At 37.9% G+C, this 11,508-nt stretch overlaps 1 pseudogene across 1 annotated transcript; it reads left to right on the top strand.

Annotated features, from left to right (window-relative positions):
- Window positions 1-7,813: 7,813 nt before the first annotated feature.
- Window positions 7,814-9,453, top strand: LOC100597748 (annotated as a pseudogene). The gene has a single exon (XR_121473.4). The product of XR_121473.4 is annotated as a multifunctional protein ADE2 pseudogene (transcript).
- Window positions 9,454-11,508: the final 2,055 nt, after the last annotated feature.

The raw sequence follows: 11,508 nt of genomic DNA on the forward strand, positions 1-11,508 counted from the left end.
ACATTGGGACCAGAGTATAAAAAAGTGCCTATAGTACGCCAGTTGCACCTGGTTGATAAATTACAATATAATAGAATAAAACCTTCACTTGTTTACCTTTTTGTAAAGCAAGGGAGCTATTAAAATTTCTCAACTTAGGTTCAAACAAACACAAAGCATAATAAGGAAGCATAAAATGTAGAAACACATTCTTTCCTAGTATCGGGGGACATATTTCGTGTCAAGTTTGAAATAATTGGTAACCAGAAGGGACTATATATGCTGGCAGAATTGTTTTGAAAATATCTTTATCCTGCTGATCAATTCACAGAGAGATGCTGATAACAGTCAGAGGAGGTCACAAAGTTTCACTTGCTAGATAGAGAAAAGATGTTCCATGAAGGAGGTAGAGGAACTGAGAGATACAGGAAGTTTGTAATAGGACAGAAAGGTGATCTACCCTAAAGGTGGACTGCAACTCACCCAGAGATCCCTGAAGCTACTCACCACCAAACCAAGCATAGTACAACCTCATCACACAAGGCAAGGGATTTAGACTATTTGAGACCAATTCACCATTGAGTACCTCTGTGGGAAGCTTGGTTTAATCCCAAAGATGGGCATTTCTTACTATCCTGAGGAAATGTACATTCTCACAGTTCCTAGCCAAAAATGAAATGTGCTTCAAAGTAGGTCAGAGCTGAATAACAGCTCTCAGTAGCTTTGCAGTACACCATGCATGTAAAGGAAGAAAAACAAAGCTGCTTACAGAAGAGTCTCAATTCTCAGATTTTAGAATGAATTCTGTAGCTGGAATGAAGTAAAGAATAATCCTTTTGCATTTATTGAATGATTGCAGTAAGAATTTTGGCCATTAACTTTATCCTCTAGCTTGATTTTTCTTCTTCATACTTCCATTTTTTAGGAATTTGGGTGTATGATAACTACTCCAGATTCTGTTATTAACAAATAACTTACAGATTTTTGTTTCAATAAACTTTCTGAAAGTTAATGTAAGTATACCCAACTAAGTGTTTCCAACTGTTTCTTATTATCTGCAGTAACAATTCTTTTTTTTGTTTTTTTTTTTGAGACGGAGTCTTGCTCAGTCATCCAGGTTGGAGTGCAGTGGCGCGATCTCGGCTCACTGCAAGCTCCGCCTCCCGGGTTCACGCCATTCTCATGCCTCAGCCTCCCGAGTAGCTGGGACTACAGGCGCCTGCTACTACACCTGACTAATTTTTTTGTATTTTTAGTAGAGACGGGGTTTCACCGTGTTAGCCAGGATGGTCTTGATCTCCTGACCTCCTGATACGCCCGCCTCGGCCTCCCAAAGTGATGGGATTACAGGCGTGAGCCAGCGTGCCTGGCCTATCTGCAGTAACAATTCTTAACCGTGGAATAATTTGGAGAATACACACATATGACACTAAAAACAGTTAAGGTTTTGATAGATAGGTAGATAGATTATAGATAGATAGATAGATAGATAGATAGATAGATAGATAGATAGATGATAGATAGATAGATATCATAGATAGATAAACTGGGTGGGCAGATGAATGAATAGATGGGTGGGTGGGTGGATGGATGGACGGATGGATGAATGGATGGGTAAGTGGGTAGGTGGGTGAATGGATGGATGGATGAATAGATAGATAGATAGATAGATAGATAGATAGATAGATAGATAGATGGATGTGTTTTCTTGAATGGCAAGCAAGCAGCTGTAGTTCGTCTTGAGCAAGCAAAGGTGAATGATGCAGCTATAATTTGTGTTCATTAACGGTATCACAGTGAAATAGAGATTGAGAGTTCTTGGCCCGCATTATAAAGTGGATCTTCCCACCTACCATTTTGAACCACGTCTAATGGAGCACCTTTCACTTACTGTTCCTGCACATGTCCCCACATTTTCCCACTCCCAGGCCTTTGCTCAGATTTCCCCCCAGCTTCTCTCATTAGCTTTACATGTCTAAATCCTAGCTAATTTTTAAAAGCTTACTGCCACCTTCTCATAAATGTCAAGTCCAACAGACCCTTTTCTCTGAACTCCTAAAAATATCTTTGCTTTTGCACTCCTCATTTGATTTTTGATTCGTGACACGGGGGAGGTTTAGATAAAGTGATTAGTTAATTAAACTAATATTTATTGAGCATCTATTATGCTCTTTGTATTGAGAATACAAAGTTGATTAATCACAGACTCTTCCTGGTAAGTTCATACTTTAACAGTAACGATAAATAAGTAAGTTACCGATCAATGTAATAAATTCTATGATAGCAATAAGGAAGGAGGGCTGGAGAAGCACAGAAAAAGAAGTGACTTGAAATTCATATATTTAGTTTAACAAACACATACAAGGAAACTACTGCTGCCAGGAACTGTTCAAAGTGCTTTATAAACATTAACTGATTTTATCCATCTAACAATTCTATAATATATGTATTGTTATAATCCCCAGTTTACAGATGAAACTGAGGCATGCTCACACAGCTAGCAGGTGGCAGAGCCAGGATCTGATCCAGGCATTCTCAATCCTGAATCTTTGCTAAGAATTATTAGACAATGCTGGCTCAATAGCTATTGAATAATCAAAAAAGTTTTGAAAATAGACTTATTTTCATGAATAAACTCCATGAATGTTCATGGAATAAATGGCTTCATTCATGATGGATGTATAGGAGTTTGATAGGTAAAGAGAAGAAAGAAGGGCATTCCTGCTAGATGGATGGAGATGTTTCAAGATGTATAAATATGAAAGAACAGAAAGTATCTGGAAAACTGGAAAGTTCCACTGGCAGGTACTGGGCCTGTTTGCCTCATTTCCATTCTCACTCTTTCCCTGTTTGACACTGTATCATAGGAGAGCTACTGCTACAGCAATGTTGTCCAAACATATGATGAAGCCAGGTTTGCCACTGGGAGGCCCTGGCCAGACACTGCAGACAAGAAGGCAAGCAGTGGTCAGAATATTTTTCCCAGACTCTTGTCTGTGGCAAGGCCTCTGGCAGCAGCTGTGTCTCCTGGTCAGTTCCCACCAGGTGACTGGGCCCTGGTCTGCTGTCTTCCCCCTTGGATCCTCTAACCCAGATGTGCTGGGTGCCCTGCAGTTGCTAACCTCTGAGCTGTTGCACCATCCTCTGCCCAGTTTCTCATCTCTTCTATTTTCTGTGTAAGCAACCCCTAGTACTAATTCATTTTATATACACACAAAAAATTTTAGATAGGCTTTTGTTTTCACACTTAGACCCTGACTGACATATTCAGAATATTAGGGACAGAGTGTACTCACCATATGTGAGAGAAAAAGGTATGAGTTTCTCAAAGACAAACAGAATAAAAAATTGTAATGATAGTTTATTTACTCTTTACCTTATATTTTAAAACCTTATGTTTTGCATAATGCATAATTAGTAAAGTGATATGTCCATAAATATTATGTATTAAATGTAATGTATAATTTAAATCTATTTAATGTATTTATAGTTATACATTATAAATTATACAAGGTATCTATGTACTATATATAAACATATGTTATATATTATGCATCTAACAATTCTATTTAAATGTATTTAAACATATATTTTAAGATATTCATTCTCAAAAACTGTTTCTCCTGATGGAGCATTCATCTGAAAACTTTAGAGTCTCTAATACAACAACACATTTAGTCAGTATCATTATAATGTCAACAAAATTCATAAATCATCAGCATCTCCTCTTAGTGATAGGCACTGTTGTGTGAGAACTCATGACAGAAGCATATTAAAACAGCTTCACAGAATGACTTATGTGACTTATGTGGGCACAATGACTACTAAGACTTCTACAGTTGGTTTTATTTTCTCCCAGGCATGGTTGAACTAAATTAAGCACTCTAACATTGGCCAGAAAAAGAAAGATGGAAGGAAGAAGGAAGAAGAAAAAAGAAAGGATGGAAGGAAGGAAGGAAAAATGAAAGAAGAAAGGAAGGAAATCTCAAATAGCATGTGGTCAGAAATGAAAAGGTAAAAATGGCCCCAAAGGTCCAGCTCCCATCCTTGCAACACTGTCCCCAGAGTGAAAGACTCTTAGAAGACCAGAAAACCTTCCTTTTGGATGGTTGGTGCCTGTAGAGGATATGTGGCTCCTCCTGAATGTGTTTCAGCCCCTGGATCCTCTTTTCTACTCTGGGGATCAATAAAAGAATAGGGCTGAACCCAGGATATCAGACAGACAGAATAGCTGCAATGCCCACTGAAATGCACAATTTATTTTTATTTTTAGATGAAAATAACAAAAAGTGTCTGTAGATAGAAGTTTTAATATTTTTTTCTGCATTCTACTTTGGAAACTACTGTTTTATGTAATTTTCCACTTTATTTGGCATTTTTAAATGCTAGTCACCTTTATTTGTGTTTTCAAATGACCTGAGGGGAAGAACAGAAGGAGGGGGGAGAGAGAAACAGCTAAAAAAGCTCAACACCTGAGCTTGCTCATACTGCTCTTTCTCAAGTTCATGCTTCTGCACCAGTTGGTTCAATCTGGACAGAACCCTGGGAAATGAGCAAACCTATAGAATAATTTCTCTGTGTTGTGCTTCATGTTTCAGAGTAGCTATTTTCAACTAGTATCACACAGTGCTGCTACTAGCAACTGTTAAATTACATAGAAATTTGACTTCACACTGTTTATTGAAGAAATGCTAGAGTATATTAAGTGAATTTTTATTGTGCTTATATATTTCTCAAATGCAACTACAATGCTAAGTGCCTTTATTAGAGTGAGCAAGTTGATACAGCATTTATAACATATAAATATTTAAAATTTATATTTTCAAATAGTTTATGAAAACAAGATAAAGTAATGGTTTATTTTGGTGTTTGGGAAAAGAAAGAGTAACTAGAAATAGAAATAAAAAGTCTTGATATAGAAAACACATATCATCTACATTGGAGATTTAAGAAGATTATAAAATTACATGTGTCGTAAAATATATGCTTTGTGGGGTAATTTTAAGAAATAAGAAAATCTAATCTTATTTGAGAAAACCAGCATTTAATTTCCTTTGGGTTCTCCCTTTTCTATCTTTGAGAATTACAAATCTCTCAGTATTATCTGTTATACATCTTCCCTAGTGCTTAGTTCTTGGATTTATGTTCTATTCAACTGCTGATTGCATTAAATAACAATGTTAATTCTCAGTAGTTATTAGTTGAAATTAGCTAAATTATTTGAAATCTCCCTATCAGGATAAAAATACAATTTAAAATACCTTTGTTACTTTTTTGGTTAAGGGAACACCATTATTATAATCACCATCTCCTAAAGATAGTATTTATTACTTCTGTGTAGAATAGAGAACATTACAAGATTCACCTTTAAAAGAGCACACAATATAAGGATATAAAGGTGGAAATCATTTTCATCTCTCCACGCACGCATAGGTTACTGCTAAGAGAAGAAATAAGATTTGCTTCACAAACAAGTGTATGCGTCACTGAACAGACAACAGCTCACTAGGTATATTCTGAAAAGCTTTTTAAAAGTATATGAAAGAGTGAACAGTGGATTTTTCTTTTTCATACTAGGCTGCAAGCTATAGTAGTTTTCTAAGCATATTTCAATATACATATGCATATGTGCATGTATGTATGTACATATTCCAGATACTGGTTTATTTAAAGGAAAAAAATACCAGTTTTCCAAAGCATAGATTCCAAGGGGTATAATTAAGTTTAAAATTTTAAAGACTTTTTGGACTTACTTTAATATTTCAGGCTGAAAAAAATGAATGAGGTGGTAGTGGTTGGGAAGATACTCATTTGGCTGCTCAAAGAGATGTGTTTGGGTTCTGGGACCCCTCAAGTACAGCAGCAGCTGCGCCTGTAGATGATCCTGCACCTATTCCAAAAAGTGCCTGGCTGGAAATAGGAAATTCATGTTTCCCGGTTACCTGCGCCAAATGCAGGGAAAAGCATTGTCAAGACCCTGCAATTCTTCTCTTTGGGTTTGTCATGGATGCTGTGGGTACAGTTTTCCAAAAAACAAAGGATAATGAAACTGAGTTAGGAGAATTTGATCATTTCATAACTCTGCCTATTAAAACCTTATATACATTCCAAAAACTATAGAATGCGTGGATTTTCCAATTGTTATTCTCCTGGGATTTGAAAAATAATCTTCTTAAGCCAAAACTTTTTCTGAGACTGAGAGGAAGAAATTTTATTTCCTGGAAACCTAATGAGAAATTGGGAACCATAATAATAGAGCTGTTTTATTCATCACTAATGGACATATTTTGGAAGTAAAAAGTATAATTTAAAGAAACCATGAAAATAATCCTACTATATATGCCAGAACTTTTAGAAAAAACAGTTTGATAGAATTAAAATTGAGGGAGGAAAAATTAAATCAAAGAGTGAGAAATGAAGATAAGCTTTAATCCTAGGAAGAGTTAGAAGTTAAACATTACAGAAGAAATATTGAAAAGCCATCCTGCCAGAAAAAGTCCCCTCATATCTGCCACACTGCTGAGATTTCACTATTAAAAAGCCCTTATTTTTTGATTTTTAACAAAAATCTTTTTGTGGCTCTCAGAGCTTTCCTCTTCCCAAATCAAAATATCTAATAGTTCTAGTGATGTTACATTGTGATTTGTGTCAAATACACAATTTGAACCCAGGTCACCTGACTGCCACCCCAGTGCTATTATCTAATAGTAATCTTGCTCAAAATGGAATTTTAACTCAATGCTAATCTGAAAAATAAAAATATTCTTGACCATTTTAATGCCCATATTTGTGTCTAGAGTTGTGCCAACTTTAATTATCTTTATTAATTATCAACTTTAATTATCTTGCACTGAAACAGATAAGAACTTAATGCATCCCAAGTGGCGGCCAAATGAGGTAGGGGAGCACTGTGCTAAGGAAGCTTTCACATAACTTTGAATAGAGAAAGTGATCAGCTCTTTGTACAACAGCACAGAAGTATAGGATTGTTAGTAATGGCCAGCACCATCTTCATGAGACTAAAGGCAGCTAAGTGTTGGCAAAATAATATCACATTAGACAGGCACGGTGGCTCATGCCTGTAATCCCAGCACTTTGGGAGGCTGAGGCGGGTGGATCACCTAAGGTCAGGAGTTCAAGACCAGCCAGGCAAACATGGCGAAACCCTGTCTCTACTAAAAATACAAAAATTAGCCAGGCATGGTGGCACATGCCTGTAATCCCAACTACTCAGGAGGCTGAGGCAGGAGAATTGCTTGAACCTGGGAGGCAGAGGTTGCAGTGAGCCGAGATCATGCGACTGCACTCCAGACCCTTAGTGACAGAGCAAGACTCCGTCCCCCTCAAAATAATAATAATAATATCACATTAAATTAATGTGGGTAATTTAGCTCTTGGCTTTATATATTTGATTAACTTTAATTTGTAAATGTGTGAATATTGTTTCACGGTTGTATGAAACTTTTGAGCATATGGGGGTCTGAGAGAATTCTTTTAAAAACAAAACATTATTCGAGTTCTGAAGTTTAGCAAACTGTGCCCTATACTAGTTGAGACATTGGACTCCCTTGTCTCCCTCCCACTTGTAATGGGGATAATTGTGTGTGTGTGTGTGTGCGTGTGTATCAGCTGCAAATACAGAGCCAAATTAAATGTTATAGGACCCAGGTCCTCTGGTGCCTAATTCAAATCCAAGGGCTTTTGAGCACAGGGAGATGACCTCTAGGTAACCAGGTAACCACTTTCATATATTGAGTTTGTGTCTGAACCCAAAATTTCCACGTGTTACTCATTTATTCTCATTCTTGGTCTCACTTGAACAATGTCCTGAAGAAAACGTGTATTGTAAAATATGCCTAATTTCTAGAAGTCCCAATAATTGGGAAAGAACTCCTGTTCATTCATTCTGCGTTGTTACTTGGGGACAGAGCTGGGACTTGAAGGCAGGAGAACTGAACTCCAAAGCCTGTGTCTGTTGACCTCCTTGCTTTAGAGACTCAAAGATTCTTCATTCTAAAATGATCCTCGCTTCCCGGCGCGGTCGCAGCCCTCAGCCCACTCAGGATAATGGCGACAGCTGAGGTACTGAACATTGGTAAAAAATTGTATGAGGGTAAAACAAAAGAAGTCTATGAATTGTTATCGATAGTCCAGGAAAAGTCCTCCTACAGTCCAAGGACCAGATTACAGCAGGAAATGCAGCTAGAAAGAATCACCTGGAAGGAAAAGCTGCAATCTCAAATAAAATCACCAGTTGTATTTTTCAGTTATTACAGGAAGCAGGTATTAAAACTGCCTTCACCAGAAAATGTGGGGAGACAGCTTTCATTGCACCCCAGTGTGAAATGATTCCAATTGAATGGGTTTGCAGAAGAATAGCAACTGGTTCTTTTCTCAAAGCAAATCCTGGTGTCAAGGAAGGATATAAGTTTTACCCACCTAAAGTGGAGTTGTTTTTCAAGGATGATGCCAATAATGACCCACAGTGGTCTGAGGAACAGCTGATTGCTGCAAAATTTTGCTTTGCTGGACTTATTATAGGCCAGACTGAAGTGGGTATCATGAGTCATGCTACACAGGCTATATTTGAAATACTGGAGAAATCCTGGTTGCCCCAGAATTGTACACTGGTTGATATGAAGATTGAATTTGGTGTTGATGTAACCACCAAAGAAATTGTTCTTGCTGATGTTATTGACAATGATTCCTGGAGACTCTGGCCATCAGGAGATCGAAGCCAACAGAAAGACAAACAGTCTTATCGGGACCTCAAAGAAGTAACTCCTGAAGGGCTCCAAATGGTAAAGAAAAACTTTGAGTGGGTTGCACAGAGAGTAGAGTTGCTTTTGAAATCAGAAAGTCAGTGCAGAGTTGTAGTGTTGATGGGCTCTACTTCTGATCTTGGTCACTGTGAAAAAATCAAGAAGTCCTGTGGAAATTTTGGCATTCCATGTGAACTTCGAGTAACATCTGCACATAAAGGACCAGATGAAACTCTGAGGATTAAAGCTGAGTATGAAGGGGATGGCATTCCTACTGTATTTGTGGCAGTGGCAGGCAGAAGGAATGGTTTGGGACCAGTGATGTCTGGGAACACTGCATATCCAGTTATCAGCTGTCCTCCCCTCACACCAGACTGGGGAGCTCAGGATGTGTGCTCTTCTCTTCGACTACCCAGTGGTCTTGGCTGTTCAACCATACTTTCTCCAGAAGGATCAGCTCAATTTGCTGCTCAGATATTTGGATTAAACAACCATTTGGTATGGAGCAAACTGCAAGCAAGCATTTTGAACACATGGATTTCCTCGAAGCAGGCTGACAAGAAAATTAGAGAATGTAATTTATAAGAAAGAATGCCATTGAATTTTTTAGGGGAAAAACTACAAATTTCTAATTTAGCTGAAGGAAAATCAAGCAAGATGAAAAGGTAATTTTAGAGAACACAAAATGTATTAGTGAATAAAAAAATAAATAAAAAAATAGAATGATGACATAAAGACAGTCCCCAGAATGGCTATTACATCATTGAAGTAATGGTGTCATTGAGCTCTAAGAAGTGACAAAGGGAAGTTCTAGTTCTGGGAAGCCCTATTAGGCAGTTTTCTAGAATTTCTCTTCCTCCATCCTTATGTCTTTTTTCTGAATTCTTACCTCCAGCAGTCATCGGACCACGTCGTTAATCTTTTAACTGGAGAAAGCTGTTATCAGTGACCTACTGTTGTATTACAGACCGTCCCCAATTTAGTGTTTGAAGCAATGATTTATTGTCATGTTCCCATGAATTCACTATTCTGTTCCATGCAGTGTTGGCTGGGATCACTCATGCATCTGCACTCAGCTGGTGGCTGGGCTAGGGTACATTGATTCTTTTCCTCTAGATGGTCTCTGTATCCCTAGCAGGGTTCTTTAAAGCACAGCAGCTAGATTCCAAAAGGGAGCATTCCAAAAGGACTAACCCCAGTGTGCAAGTGCTTATGGAACTTCTGGTAGCCACAGCAATTTACATGGGCAAACCCATGGTCCATGTGGAAGGGGACTAAAAGAGGGTATTCATGCAAAACAGCCATCAATGTGTCAGCCTACAAATGAAATGTAGCTATGTACGAATTTCCATTTTTTAATGTATTTTCAAGGAGTGTCGGTATGTCATTACATTTTGTATGTATGTGATTACACATGTGCAAATCTATTAATATAACGTGATCTTGCCTGTTAAAGAGACATATGAGAATCTGGAATAGGCTCAAGAGAAGTTCTACTTGCCCCTCACCCTCTAATTTCCAAACAAATTTCAGTTCATGGCAAGTGACACATGAAATAAACCTGACGATGGACAGGGGAATGGTGCAAACATGCAACATTCAATGTATTAGAAAAAGTTAACGTTATCCTGCATAGGTACTCCTGGACTTAAAAGCTGAACAAAGAAAAAGTTAATGTGAATATGGACAGTAATTCTAAACAAACAGGGCAGGTATTTAAAGAAATTAATTTTTAAAAGCGAAATTGTAGCTTCTTAAACCTAAATTTTGTGCAAAAAAAAAAAAATCCTTCCATGTATTGGCATATCAGTCCCCCCTATTCAAGGACCTTGATCATCAGTTGTGAAGCTCATTAGTTTCATATCTGATACCAAGAGAAGTAATAAGTTCCAATCACTGGGAGAAGGTACATATCAAGGTGGGTTTTGCAAGGTGAGATATAGGCTAGAATTTGGGGAAACATGTAAAATTTGGCATCATATAAAAAAAGAGGCCGGGCGTGGTGGCTCACACCAGCAATCCCAGCACTTTGGGAGGCCAAGGTGGGCGGATCACCTGACGTGGGGAGTTTGAGACCAGCCTGACCAACATGGAGAAACCCCGTCTCTACTAAAAATACAAAACTAGCCGGGCGTAGTGGCAAATGCCTGTAATCCCTGCTACTTGGGAGGCTGAGGCAGGAGAATCACTTGAACTCGGGAGGCGGAGGTTGCGGTGAGCCGAGATCACGCCATTGCACTCCAGCCTGGGCAACAAGAGCGAAAATCTGTTTCAAAAAAAAAAAAAAAAAAAACAACACATCAAAAGTGTGGAAAATAATATGATAATAACCTTTGTTAAACTTGCATGAGGGAATAGACTAGACCTAAGTGTAAATAGGTGATTTGATTGGGGTCATTTTGATTGCTTGGCAATATAATTCCTTTCTTTTATATTTAATCAGAATGTTTGTACACCTATTTATTAATTGACCCCAGTGGGTAAGACGACCACAGTGACTGGGCTTAGTGTAAATACTCATTAGTTCAGTTCTCTTGATTGGATCAGATGACCCTTTTACCCATACGATCAATACATTATGTGACGCATAAATGGTTCGTCCAAACTTCTAAGGGTGACATTACTCTATTCAATAGTGCTCTCCCCACAGAGAAATAAGCATAGCTAAGGAAATAACTTCTTTTAATGAGATTAATCTCGATTCTAACTTAAAAGGCAGTTTTACTGCAAGATGTAGATGACTTTCAAACCTCCTTATTAATTAAAA

Source organism: Nomascus leucogenys, chromosome 14 (genome assembly GCF_006542625.1).
Source record: "Nomascus leucogenys isolate Asia chromosome 14, Asia_NLE_v1, whole genome shotgun sequence".
Classification (NCBI taxonomy): Eukaryota; Metazoa; Chordata; class Mammalia; order Primates; family Hylobatidae; genus Nomascus; species Nomascus leucogenys.